The 13,496-nt window shown below is 38.4% G+C and overlaps 1 protein-coding gene across 2 annotated transcripts in view; it reads right to left on the bottom strand.

Annotated features, from left to right (window-relative positions):
- The window catches only part of FAM169A (family with sequence similarity 169 member A), a 44,116-nt gene that overhangs the window by 28,024 nt on the left and 2,596 nt on the right, over nucleotides 1–13,496 (bottom strand). The gene's annotated exons all lie outside the window — the stretch shown is intronic.

Here is a 13,496-nt window from a genome sequence, read left to right as displayed (position 1 = left end):
CAACATACAAATCCTATTTGCAGCACACCTACAGTAGATCACATGCTCTCTTGAGGTGGCAGGCCAAGTTATTTCCCTCCCAGCTGATATTAGGCAATAAGTGTCCAGTCAAATAAACGGCATGAAATGTCACAAAAAAAGAAGTTAATTTATTTTGGAGATTGCATTTAAATCCATCTCTGAAGAAGCCACAGCAAAGTTCAGAACTTTTCTTAACAACTCGCCAGTCAGTGTGCCTACCAGCTGTTTGTTTCAAAAAGCATGTAAACCATGAAAAGATGATACAAGCTTGTTAAAGCAAGAGACAACAGTAGACTAAATAGACACTTCAAGGAAGAGAGAGGACAAACTAAAGCACTGAAGATCAACCATAGTGGCAACAGCTCCTTTGAAAGCTCTTGGATTCAAATTTTCATTGTCAAAGAGGTATACAAATTAAGATGGACAAGAGCTCCTGGAATCCACTGCGTGCTCTTCAGCTAAGGCTTTTCCAGGTCGATAAAACTACACACAAAACTACACACAAAACTACACACAAAACTACACACAAAACTACACACAAAACTACACACAAAACTACACACAAAACTACACACAAAACTACACACAAAACTACACACAAAACTACACACAAAACTACACACAAAACTACACACAAAACTACACACAAAACTACACACAAAACTACACACAAAACTACACACAAAACTACACACAAAACTACACACAAAACTACACACAAAACTACACACAAAACTACACACAAAACTACACACAAAACTACTATACACTAGACCCCTCAGCTTCTTTTAAACTACAAGCATAAAGTACCACAAGACCATGTTCTGGAGGAACACAGGGATCTCTGTATCTGCATAAGCTTCCAGGAACTCATAACCCAACTCTTAAAATGGCAAAGCTTTCCATAGGGTATCTAGAGTTTCTAGTTTCCCCTACAGAGTCTTTATTTTTTTTAATATTAAATATTAATTCCAACGTTTAGGGGGTTATTTCTTTATGTCCAGTCCCTCCTCCTTTAATACACCAGTGCTCTACTCACACAGGTAAATCAAATGCAAATGAACATTTTATTTTGACTAACCCAGTAACAGTTAAAAAGTCTGCATCTAAAAATCATTTTGACAGCAATAATATATTACTGCTAAGGTACTTGAACAGCTGAGGAAGCTCCTTCTACAGAAGTGGGGTTTTCTTTTTGTTAAAATATAAAAACTTGGACATGACTTCCCTGAAATTTACAACTGTTAGTTTCATTGCTTTTGCTAATAAAGACACTACTGCTTTCCACGTATGTTTAGACATACATTCCCTGCAGCCATTTCTTCTCAAATTCAGCTCATTCCTTCCTCTTATCTGACACACATTCCACACAGCCATTTTCTTTTGAATTCAGCTCATTCCTCTCCCTTACATTACTTTGATTTCCTCTTGCCTTCCCCTCCAGTCTCTCACATTCCTTCTGTTATTGCTTATCTTTTTCAGATATGCTTAGCCACATCTCTTAATGTTCCACTTGTTTCTTCCCACCTTCTGGATGCTGCCCTTGCTAACAGGGCAGAAGCAGGCAAGAGACACCTGATACCAGCCAGCTCCATTTGCTTGTCCAGCTTGCAAGCAAAGGGACATCAGGAGCCAAAAGTGAAGCACGGATGTCTTCAAATCCAGCAACAATGCACAGCAGCCAGAGGACCTGCTGCCAGGAAGAAATTCATCGAGTGCTGGCCTACTTACCTCGAGCAGATAGGTTTTATCCACCCATTTATAGTTCTGAAACAAAACAGCTACACTGTAGTAGATGTAAATGGACTAGCCTGATAAAAACATGTCGCAAGAGGCACAGTAAGAGGTAAAGCATGATGTTACATGTCACTGCTTCTACAAGAAGGTGAGGCTTTAGCATCCATTTAGCTGCAACAGACCACGTAAATTCTGATTTAACGGAATACAGACACATGAAAAACATTAAGTTTTTTTTTCTGTTTGCTGGCAGAAAGGGGAAAGACCCATCCACTACTAAAGAAATTCCTAAGCACTTGGATAACTGAAAATACCAGGCAAATTGAGCTGAGCTTTTGTTATTACATGACAAGCCACAGGCTATAACTAGAAGCCTAGGTAATAATTCCTGACATTTTTTTGGAATAAAATAATGTAGGACCAGAGCAGAAAAGATGCAAAAGTTCAGTAGATTATCTGAGTTCCATCCACTGCACCATTACGAAAATAAAAGCATCAACCTTATCTTTGCTTTATAAGCAAAACAGAACACCCAAACACAACGTCTATTTTGCTAATTAAGAAATTCTTTGAATTACCCTCAAAAATCAAAGTTCTCCTGTTTAGCTGTTTGAGTTACTCACCACTTTCATACAGCATACTTCGATTTTATCCACTCCCAACTCACTTCTATTAGCTACTTTTGACTTTTCATCTTATAGCATTTACAGAGCGGTTTACATAAGAAAAAAAAAAAAGCAAAACCAAAACACAATACAGATCAAGACTGAACCAAAAAATCTACTCAGCATCCCTCCTAATATCATAATTTGTACCATGCAGCAGACTAGTGACAAAGTATGTAAAATTACAAGCTCTCAAGCACTTGCATGACACAATTTGACTCAGTGTTGATAAGATCAGAAATATTTCACATGTAATCTCACTAGATCCCCGAAGAAATTATGAACATTACACGAAGTTATCAAGTTACATTAAAAGCATTAAACAGGTGATGACAAGAAAATGTTACATGCCAATCTACAGCCAAGCATTAAGGAAGTAATTCAACAGCCCAAAATGCAATCATCATTTTGAAAGGCAAAGTAACCTACCAAAGACAAACCAAATGGCTTTCAATAGCAATGAATTAATACATTTTCCTCACAAAATCACAACTGTTTTATCAGTATCTTTAAAGTAAAAAAATACAGATGTTCCCACATCCAGCCAGTGCCATATAATACAGGAGAGAAAAAGAAAAAAGGAGAATACAGGTTTTCAGTTTTTCTTGACAAGAGCATTTGTCTCTGCAGGAACAACACAAGTCTCTGCCACAGTTACTCATGCCTTTTGTTGCTCTAAGCCTCCATGCATTGCACAACTGTAAAACTGTCAGGTCAAATCCTTGTCACACACCCTGGGATTTTGCTCTGCTCATGAGGTACCACTCCAATTGGTTAGCACGGTCAGGTTGACCGAGTGCATGTGATGTAGCCTTAAGCAACCAAAGTCACCATGACTGTTTCTACAGAAGGCACTGGCGTGTGTTTGAAGAGGGGGAGTAAATCTATTTTATAGTTTAAATGAGGCAAAGTATACTTTTCATATTTCAAGTGAAAGAAAATAAATCTTACACTCTTCATAACCATATAATTTCACATAGTAGTATTAAAGATCATATGTATTAAACTCACATATGCAACATTTGCTTTAATGAGGAATCATATGATTTTCCCTCTTGTCAGCATTGTGCAAACTACTATGCAAAAAAAGGCACATCTTTTTTAGGAACAGCTGCAGTACCAGAGGTTAACAGACAACAATTCAAGGAACACCAACAAACCCCACATTTAACAGGATGAGTGAACACGTTCCTGTGCAACTGAGGCAGCTCCTTATTCATGAAATCTTTATTACCACAAGCATTAAGGTTAAAAAGCCCCTAAACAATTAAATTTAGAGTAAGCGTGCAATGTTGAAAATTGATTTAATTACAAATTATAGCTGCAACCCCTATTTCATCTTAGAAGTGCATGAAGGAGAGATGCACAATACGTTCAGCTTCCAGCCCACACTTGGATTTCAGCAGAAATCAAGATATCTCTTCATCCCCTTGCAGACCCACAATACTGAGTGCCATGAAATAGCAGAAAGAAAAGAAGCCAAGGCTATGTTGTTTCTTACACCATTTCAGAGGGCTTAAATACATCTTAAAACTCCTTCTAGGTGCCTTTATCTTATGGAAACTGAAGTCTAAGCTGCCAACCAAGGATTTAGAGCAATCAAGATGAATTTCCAGCTCTAGCACAGATGTCACGTGACTAATGTGCCCAAACTCATCTACAAAACACTAATAATTATTCCAGAGACACTAGTATGAAAAATACTTCATAGAGATTTTGATACTTGAGCACAAGTTGTAATAAAACTTGACCAGTACTGGAATAGATGAAGACTTACACAGCACAGCCTCACTGCAATGGTAATTTTCCTTTAAAAAAAAAAAGAATCACAAACAACCCACCAAGGACTTTTCAACCTAGAATAACTGTGACAGATAAACATGCCTGGCATAACAAATACATGCAAAACTAAATCAGGTGAGCAATCTTCAGATTGCATTTAACAATAAATAGCAATAATTTAAGTATTCAGGGTTTGAGGGTTTTTTTTTATTTTTGGTTGGTTTGTTTTGGTTTTTGTTTGGCTAGGGGTTTTGTTTGGGTTTTTGTTGGGTGATTTTGGGTGGGGTTTTTTTGTGTGTGGTTTGTTTTGTGGTTTTGTTTGGGTTTTCTTATTTTTTTCTTACTATAATTTGAAGTTTAGAGACCAGACACTGGGTTGTTCAAACTACGATCTTCAGAACTCTTCTGCTAAACCAGGACAATCAATCCAGGCCCAGCCTGGAAGATGGCAGCTCACAGAACTCCTAAATGATTGTCATGTATTCATGAATCATCATGACCAAGTTCTATTTCAAAAGTATAATCCTACCATGATCTCCCTTACTAGCTATAAGCTACATCTGGGGTAGCATCATGAGACAATCACATGAATTAAATATATATCCCTTGTACACACTAGCTGCTGATGTTCCAGAGGAAATAAAGCCAGGACTGCAGAAGTGCCAAACCACACTCCAGAATCAGATCTAATGATGCACCATACCAGCTCCTCAATCAGAGCTGCAGGAACATAACTTCCTTTTTTCTAGATTAGTTTAGCACCTTGCAATGTCCAATTGCTGGTTTACTGAAACCTGTGAAACTACATAAAAGTTGGAAGTAGTATTTTCAGTCTTCTATCCTCAACTACAAGAAAAGCATCACATCTGCTACTTCTAAAATTGTTAAATTCTACAAGCAGTAATTCTATTAACAGCAGATTACATAAATGTTTCTTTGCTTGGACTACCAGCTGTCCTATACGTAACACATTTTCATTGCTTTTGTTTCTTTTTTTATTCACAAATACATTAAATTGGGAGGGGTTGTTTTTGTTTTATCTTGTTTGTATCCAAACATAATCTGAAACATTTAAGTAAGTAAAAAGGTTGCTCATCCCTCTCCAGTACAGAAATTAACAAATTTTAAACCTATGCTAATATACATATAGAAAGTACCATCAGACTTACTATGAGCTTTTTAGGTTGAAATACATAAAGAAAACCTGACCCATAATTATATATACAGACCACTACTGTGGTCTAAAATACAGCTTTTATGTTTTATGAATATCCCCAATTCTTAAAATTCATTTTAATTTGCAATATAATGTATGTCTGCTGCAGGAACAGAAAGGCATTTTACGAAAGGGAAGTTATTTTTCTAAATAATAAGAGTATATATTAATGTTTCTTGAAGGCTTGAGAAAGCAACAGTAATATACTATTTGATCAACTCTAACTGTTCTTTCACAATTCATAGAATCATAGAATAGTTAGGGTTGGAAAGGACCTCAAGATCATCTAGTTCCAACCCCCCTGCCATGGGCAGGGACACCTCACACTATTCTATGATTCTCTATCACCCAAGGCTTCATCCAACCTGGTCTTGAACACTGCCAGGGATGGAGCATTCACAACCTCCCCGGGCAACCCATTCCAGTACCTCACCACCCTAACAGTAAAGAAAAAAAGTGTAAACCTCTGCTGTTTAAGTTTCAACCCGTTACCCCTTGTCCTGTCACTACAGTCTCTAATGAAGAGTCCCTCACCAGCATTCCTGTAGGCCCCCTTCAGATACTGGAAGGCTGCTATGAGGTCTCCACGCAGCCTTCTCTTCTCCAGGCTGAACAGCCCCAACTTTCTCAGCCTGTCATGGGAGATTTTCTTTGGTTTAAAAGCTTGGGTTTGTAAACTCCTAACTAGTCTTCAAACTATTACCTACACCATCCCACTAAGGCATATAAGTAAGATTTCCCTTCAGTCTGACTTTTGCTCACACTTTTAAAGAATATAGACATACACATCTTAAAAAGAAAAGGAGCATAGGATCCCAAATAACATCTACTCTTACCCTAATAAAATCCTAAATAGAAAGTTCTTATGGAAACACAGGACAGTGATCTAAAAATTGTTGTAAACATCCACCAAGGGTTCTGCATTAATATGCCAACCACATTATCCATAATCTACATGAAGCAGCTTATGCAGCTCCGATTTTCTGTCAGAGACACAAATCAAAGCTGTCAATTTGAATGCAAATAAACAAACAAAAAATAATCAATCCTTTCCATTCATTAATTATCCACCCTAATTTAACTTTAGCTGTACAACACAATTATGAAATTTACATAAAGGATCAAACTCCCCAGTCCTAATATGAAACATAACTACTGTGGAGATCAGCAAGAATTATGGTAGGTGTTGAACTAAACAGTAAGTAGTGAATGGCTTTGTTTATGCTTTAGTTGTATTTGCTACATCAGTGGTGTTGTTTTACTGACTTGTTAAACGAACTCAGTTTGAGCTGTTGAGACCCAATATAATGGTAGTGGTATCTGTGCAAATGCTTAATTGACTAATTCTCATCTGTATGTTCTGTACAGAGGAAGAATGTTGGCATTCCTTTTCTTTAATGAATTAATTTATTAATACCTAATCTGTCTAACTAGACTTCAGAGTACATAATGTTTGTGTTACTTTTATTCCAGTTGTGTAGTGTTTTTAGGAGGAAAAAGAATAATCATACCAGCACAGAAAATAGCCTGAAGACCTTATCTCCTTTAATACGTGTATTGTTCTGGTTTGTGATTGTCAGAAGACAGTTTCATAATGAAGTGTCTTAAGTGATATGGTTTAGTGTGAGGTGTCCCTGCCCATGGCAGGGGGGTTGGAACTAGATGATCTTAAGGTCCTTTCCAACCCTAACTATTCTATGATTCTATGGTAGAAAGGCCTGTGTACTGACTTCAAACAATCTCCAGTTGAATGAAACATGTAACAGGAAAGTGTCCTCCACATTAAAAAAGTGTTTGCACATTATTAAATGCAAGTACAAGCCAAACCACTAAAGAGTGCTTTTAATCAACTGGTTAGATTTGCAGAAAACAATCTCTATTAACAACTACAAACCTATGTCTTTAATGAAAACAGAACAAAAAAATAGCCAGTTACAAAAACTCATGTGATAGAGTAGTATTAGAAAGACACATTATGCAATCTCACTCTCAAACCCACATTAGGTAAGTAAGGTTGTTAAGCATATACGTGATTATATATATTACATACACCAGTGTATCACCACTAACATTTTGCTCAAGTGATTAAAACTATGTATTTGATTAGATAGCCTATTTAAAGGCCAAGTTCTTAGGTATACAAACTACTAACATGTTATTTAGATTTTTCCTACAGTCTCACATTTTAATGATATTATAACCTGTTTTCTTGAAGAGCACTTTCTCCAGTAGAGAGTTTTGGGAAATTAATGACAAGCATTTCTTATAAGGAAAGCATACTATAGCTTTACTAAATTAAAATTTTGTATTTGAGACCACTCAAAATAGCCACAGTTAATAAATCTGGAGAAAAAAAAAAAAGGTTTTTCTTAAAGAATTCATGCCTTCTCTTTCAGCTTCTCAGATTCAATATCACGAAATTAAATCCATTCCAGTTGTGCTTGAGAGTAATTAACATCTAAAAGACAAATAGAATACTGTGATTACTTCTTCCTGGATCTGCCTCTTTGACATATATCTGATCTCTCCTACGCTCAGCACTCACTCTTCTAATACCCAATTTCTTCTATCTCCCTTTCATTACACAAGATAAAACTGTTTAGTCTTGAAAAATAACACAGATAAACCCCACACAGATACCCCAACAACCCACCCTTCCTGTCTGTTCACTGTTCTTTCTCCTTTCCATGCCTCAGCATTGAGAGCAGCTGGTTTGCAGTTCTCCAGCTTTATCCTCAGTTCCCTCCAGTTTTGCTCCTACACTTCATACCCCACAGCATCTGCTCTTAAAGATCTTAAAGGCCTTCTTGCAGCACAGCACTTGTAGTCCACACTCAGCCTCCCTCCTCAGGTGTCTGGCAAGCTGGCCACCTGGGACATAACCAGCCATGCTGGTCTTGCCCCTGCTCATCTTCTACAACTGCACCCCTAAGTCTGTCTCCTGCTTCTCCAGCCACCTCTTCAACAAGGTGACAAGAGATGCCCCCTCTCTGATTTTCTGCAGCTTCACTTCCCACTTGTATCAGCAGATCACCACCTACTCCCTCTTGGCACCCATGTTTCCTGGCAACTGGGTCAGTTTTCAAACCTCCATACCTTCCTCTAAAGTCATCCCTTCAGTTTGGAAGGGCCACCTCAAAAAGATCTAGTAATTTCTGACATAAGAACAATAAAGCAAGCTTTTCTATGGTTAGACAGATGGTGGACTATCTAAACAGTGAGGCTGGCATTGTGACACATTAGCACAGACTAATGAATTAGTGCTCATCAGCCAAACAACAGCAACTCTCTTTATGGCTGCTTCGGGAATTTCCACATGCACATTCAAATGTGATGGTGACCATGGTTACAAATGGTGAGTAGATCATTAAATTTTGCAATCATACCCTCCATACCCAAGGAGTTCTTAACACAGTTGCCCGAGTTACAACTATGCCGCATGAAATCTGTGGATGTCATGGCTTTCAGCAGAGGAGCTGCAGGAAGTTCAAGAGTTAAGTAGCATTCAAGCTGGTTTTTACTTGTTAAAAATACCATTTGCAGCAGCAGACCTCTAACTAAGAAAGTAGCAGTTGCCTTGGCTTTGTGGGGGATTCAAATAAAAATGCAGAAAGAGGGATGTAAACCAACACGGGATCTTCCCAGGAGTAGGAGGAAGTCACAGAGCTGAAGCTGGGAAAACAAATAAAGAAGACTGCAACAACAGATGCCTGGCACTCAACCCTAATGCTTGCAGACCATCAGGCACACAGAACTGAGAAGTTTCAGAATCTGACTATATGGCCCTACAGCCCATTTACAATAGCTTGAAGATCAGAATCCTGAAATCAGCACTACATTAAGTATAATGTATTTGGAGCAGTAAGAATTTAAAGAATTCTTTACAGTAAGAACTTCATCTTACTGTAGATTAAGAAGTGCTTTTTTTTCCAAAAAGGGACTAAGCAGCTTTCTCCAGCTTCCTCATCTAGTTCCAGTATCTTGAAGATATTAAGATAATCTTCAGAAGATGACAAAAATGAATTCTGAATTTTACCTGTTATTTGCAATCAGGAGTTCTACAGTAGCAACTTCTTTCACCTACACACAGCTGAAGGCTTGACGATGTACAACCAAATTATGAACTTCCCAGGCAATGCAGTTTGTGGACTTATGAACACAAGCTGGGATCAAAGAACATCAGAGGAGTAAGGTATACAGGTAACCACAAATACCTTTACCTCACATTTCTTAAGGGAAAGGTAGGGTGAAAGATGACAAGAACACCACAGACATCAAAAACACTGTTCAAAGTAATTAGGGCTTTCAGACACCATCCTTGGGCCACAGACATGATGAAGAAGTCATTACTGAGTGTCAGTCTGAGCCCAGTCACTTTGTGAAGAGATATTTCAAGCTACCATCCCAGTCCCAAAAATACAGTAGGTAGGTGTAAGTATTTCTGTATGTCTATGCAAAACAGCACCACTACTTCCTTACCTTTACAAAGGCCACACAGACAGACTACCCCAATCTAGCTCACAACTGGACTCAGCAGTATGTTTGTCTTCCTCATCCTATCTTCAAAAGGATAGAAAAAAGGCACATGTGAACTAAAACTGCAAAACTGGAAGTAAGCTCCATCCTCTGACAAAAAAGCATTTAAGAAACACAAATTCAAACTTAGCATCAAGACCACCAAGAAGCTAGGAAAATGTTTGGCATCTTGTAGGCTATTCCTGCTAGAAGAAGAAAGCAGGTATCAAGGTCTGGTATTTCTTGTTTATGTAGAAATCCTGTTCGCAAAAGAAAGGAAGAATAAAACATCAAAAGAGTATTTCATTGCTCAGAGCCCCCAAGAATTTGTTCAGACATCAGATGACTTACATCCCTCTTCTCTAAGCTTTCCAATAGGATCACAGCATAAGAGGCAGCTCAGAGCACACCACCTTCCCCACTCACTGTTCAAACTTACTCCTGTCAGAACCAATACTCAGCAAAATCCTTAATAGACAGCCCATTCCTGAGCAGTTCTGCATTTGCCTTTGCCTCCAGCAGTTTTGTACTTGCAGATGGTTCATTGTTTCCCACAGCTGTCTGCATATAGCCACTGCTGGTTTAGTTCAACCTTTCCCAGGTGCATTACGAAAAAGCCCCAAACATTTGGTAGCATGCATTCACTAGCTATCAATAAACATGTTACTACAGGTCTGAAGTTCTATGTCTGAGAATATTAAGAATGTCTCTAGTAGTGGAAAGGAATTCACACAAACACCTCCCTGGTGTCATCCTGTCCTTGTAGCCATCATCAACCACCTTGACAACCTTCGAAGACCACCTTACACATTTCTGTAAATACACCACATCTCCCTTGCTTCTCACTGTAATATGTATATAATATGCAAAGTGCAGACTTCTAAGCTACACCTCCAAGTACCTAAGCTATCCTATTACAGATGTACTTGATTTTTTTTTAGAAGTGCATTAAAAGCTTCAATAACTAATCTTTTCCAGAAAGACAGACATTACTTGCATGTTAGGAGTGGGTTTAGAAAAAAGATAAGCAAGTCATACCTCTGGACAGATTACCATACCATACTGTAAAAAAAAACCTGGAACAGTATTAACATTGCCAGTTAGTTCTATTAGCCCTAAATCAGTGTTCAGCTTTAAGCCTCAGTTGCAAACATCAGGTTGTTTTCTCCTATTTCTTCATAACTCTGTTCTGCAGCTTCAGAGTAAAGGTTGACAACGAACTCCCACTGCTGCAAAGATTTCAAAAGAAATACTCCAATATTTTAACACCCTTTTGTCTGTGCTGCATTGTAATAACATTTACATTATTGTTAACATTCCCAACTATTTTATCATTATCAACTCACAAACCATTCAAATTCCCCAAAGTTATGTCTATTGTTGGCTAATTCTACAACAGCTGTGACAAACATTATCCAAGCTAGAAAGCCTTTACAGTTGCAGGATTTGCTACCTGCAGAAGAGCTAAATAAAACATTGGTCTTTTAGCAATACATTTGCTAACCTGAACACGTTTCTTACTTCTAGAGTTGGTGTATTGGAAGTACAATACAAGTTCACTGATGACACTAAATTGGGAAGAGTGGCTGACACACCAGAAACCTGTGTTGCCATTCAGCGAGACCCGGACAGGCTGGAGAGTTGGGCAGGGAAAAACTTGATGAAATTCAACAAGAGCAAGTGTAGAGTCTTGCATCTGGGGAAGAACAACCCCATGTACCAGTACAGGTTGGGAGTTGACCTGCTGGAAAGGAGTGAAGGGGAAAGGGACCTGGGGGTCCTGGTGGATGGGAGGATGACCATGAGCCAGCAATGTGCCCTTGTGGCCAAGAAGGCCAATGGCATCCTAGGGTGCATTAGAAAGGGTGTGGTTAGTAGGGCAAGAGAGGTTCTCCTCCCCCTCTACTCTGCCTTGGTAAGGCCACATCTGGAATATTGCATCCAGTTCTGGGCCCCTCAGTTCAAGAAGGACAGGGAATTGCTTGAAAGAGTCCAGCACAGAGCCACAAAGATGATGAAGGGAGTGGAACACCTCCCTTATGAGGAGAGGCTGAGGGAGCTGGGTCTCTTTAACTTGGAGGAGACTGAGGGGTGACCTCATCAGTGTTTACAAATATGTGAAGGGTGGGTGTCAGGATGATGGAGCTAGGCTTTTTTCAGTGATATCCAGTGACAGAACAAGGGGCAATGGGTGTAAACTGGAGCATAGGAGGTTCCATGTCAACATCAGGAAGAACTTCTTTACTGTAAGAGTGACAGAGCACTGGAACAGGTTGCTCAAGGGGGTTGTGGAGTCTCCTACGTTGGAGATATTCAAGGCCCACCTGGACAAGTTCCTGTGTGATGTACTCTAGGTTATCCTGCTCTTGCAGGGGGGTTGGACTAGATGATCTTTTGAGGTCCCTTCCAACCCTCGGGATTCTGTGATTCTGTGTATAAAGTCAGTTAGGGTTAATGCAACATTCCATACAATTCAAAGCTTATTAGTACTCGGTGCTTGGGAAAAGCTGGTGCAGCAGCAGGCTCACAACCACTGCTATACCCTTCAGGACTGCCTCAGCGGCTAAAGATTAGAGAGAGACCACATCTTTTCCAATTATTTGTTCTCTTCAATGATCCATAGAATTAAAGAAACCTATCTAATCAACTTACTTGTTTTGATGAAGCCTAGAAGAAAGGGTAACAATGAATTCAACTCATCCTGGCCCATAGACAATCTATAACCACAACCAGAAGGTTAAATGCACTGTAAATACGCAGGTTCCCTGTTCTACAGTTTATAATAAGCTCATGTTACCTTAAAACAAAACAAAGTATAGGACCAAGAGAGGAACACCTAAGATTTGAAAATTAATAAAAAAGCCTAAAATGTTACTTTGAATAGCTTACACACAGTTCAGTACACAATTCAGACAAATGCATCTTCCTAGATTTTCAATCCAAAGAATCATTTAGTACATACACACATATATTTAAAACACTAGTGAGTTTTTCAGTTAACTTTGAAAACAAAGAAAGTGACATTAATCCTGACTATTCTCACTAATTTTAGTGAAATTTTAGGGAAGATTTGAAAGCTCATCATTCTTTTGGAACAGGGTTCTTTCACATATTTTAGGGATATTTAAAAACTTACTTGAAATCACAGGCTCACTGGAGAACACCAATTAAGTATATATAAATATACACTGTCACATTCTATTGTTCAAAAATTAAAAGTCAGCAGAAGCAGACAAAAAAAAAATCAAAAAATGCAGAAATGCCAGAGCAGATCTAACAAGACATTGCACATGCCATTTCAGTCATATTTAAAACAACATAGTAGAGGGAACACATTAAAACAGGATTTTCCACTCAGGACTGCAGCAGCAGAAAGCAAAAGTTTGAGAGAAGGGGTGAATTTTGTTTGACCAATTTTTTTTTTTCCAAAACCTGTTTCTATTGTATGAAAAAGGTTTTTTTGTTTCTAAACAATCTATGAAATGATTACCCAAGAGACATTCAATAATGAAAGTAGTTCCAAAGAAATCACACACCTCTAACACTGTTGCCCCAAAATT

This window comes from Melopsittacus undulatus, chromosome Z (assembly GCF_012275295.1).
Source record: "Melopsittacus undulatus isolate bMelUnd1 chromosome Z, bMelUnd1.mat.Z, whole genome shotgun sequence".
Taxonomy (NCBI): domain Eukaryota; kingdom Metazoa; phylum Chordata; class Aves; order Psittaciformes; family Psittaculidae; genus Melopsittacus; species Melopsittacus undulatus.
Note: the sequence above shows the minus strand (reverse complement) of the source record. Positions and strands in the feature narration are given on the sequence as shown.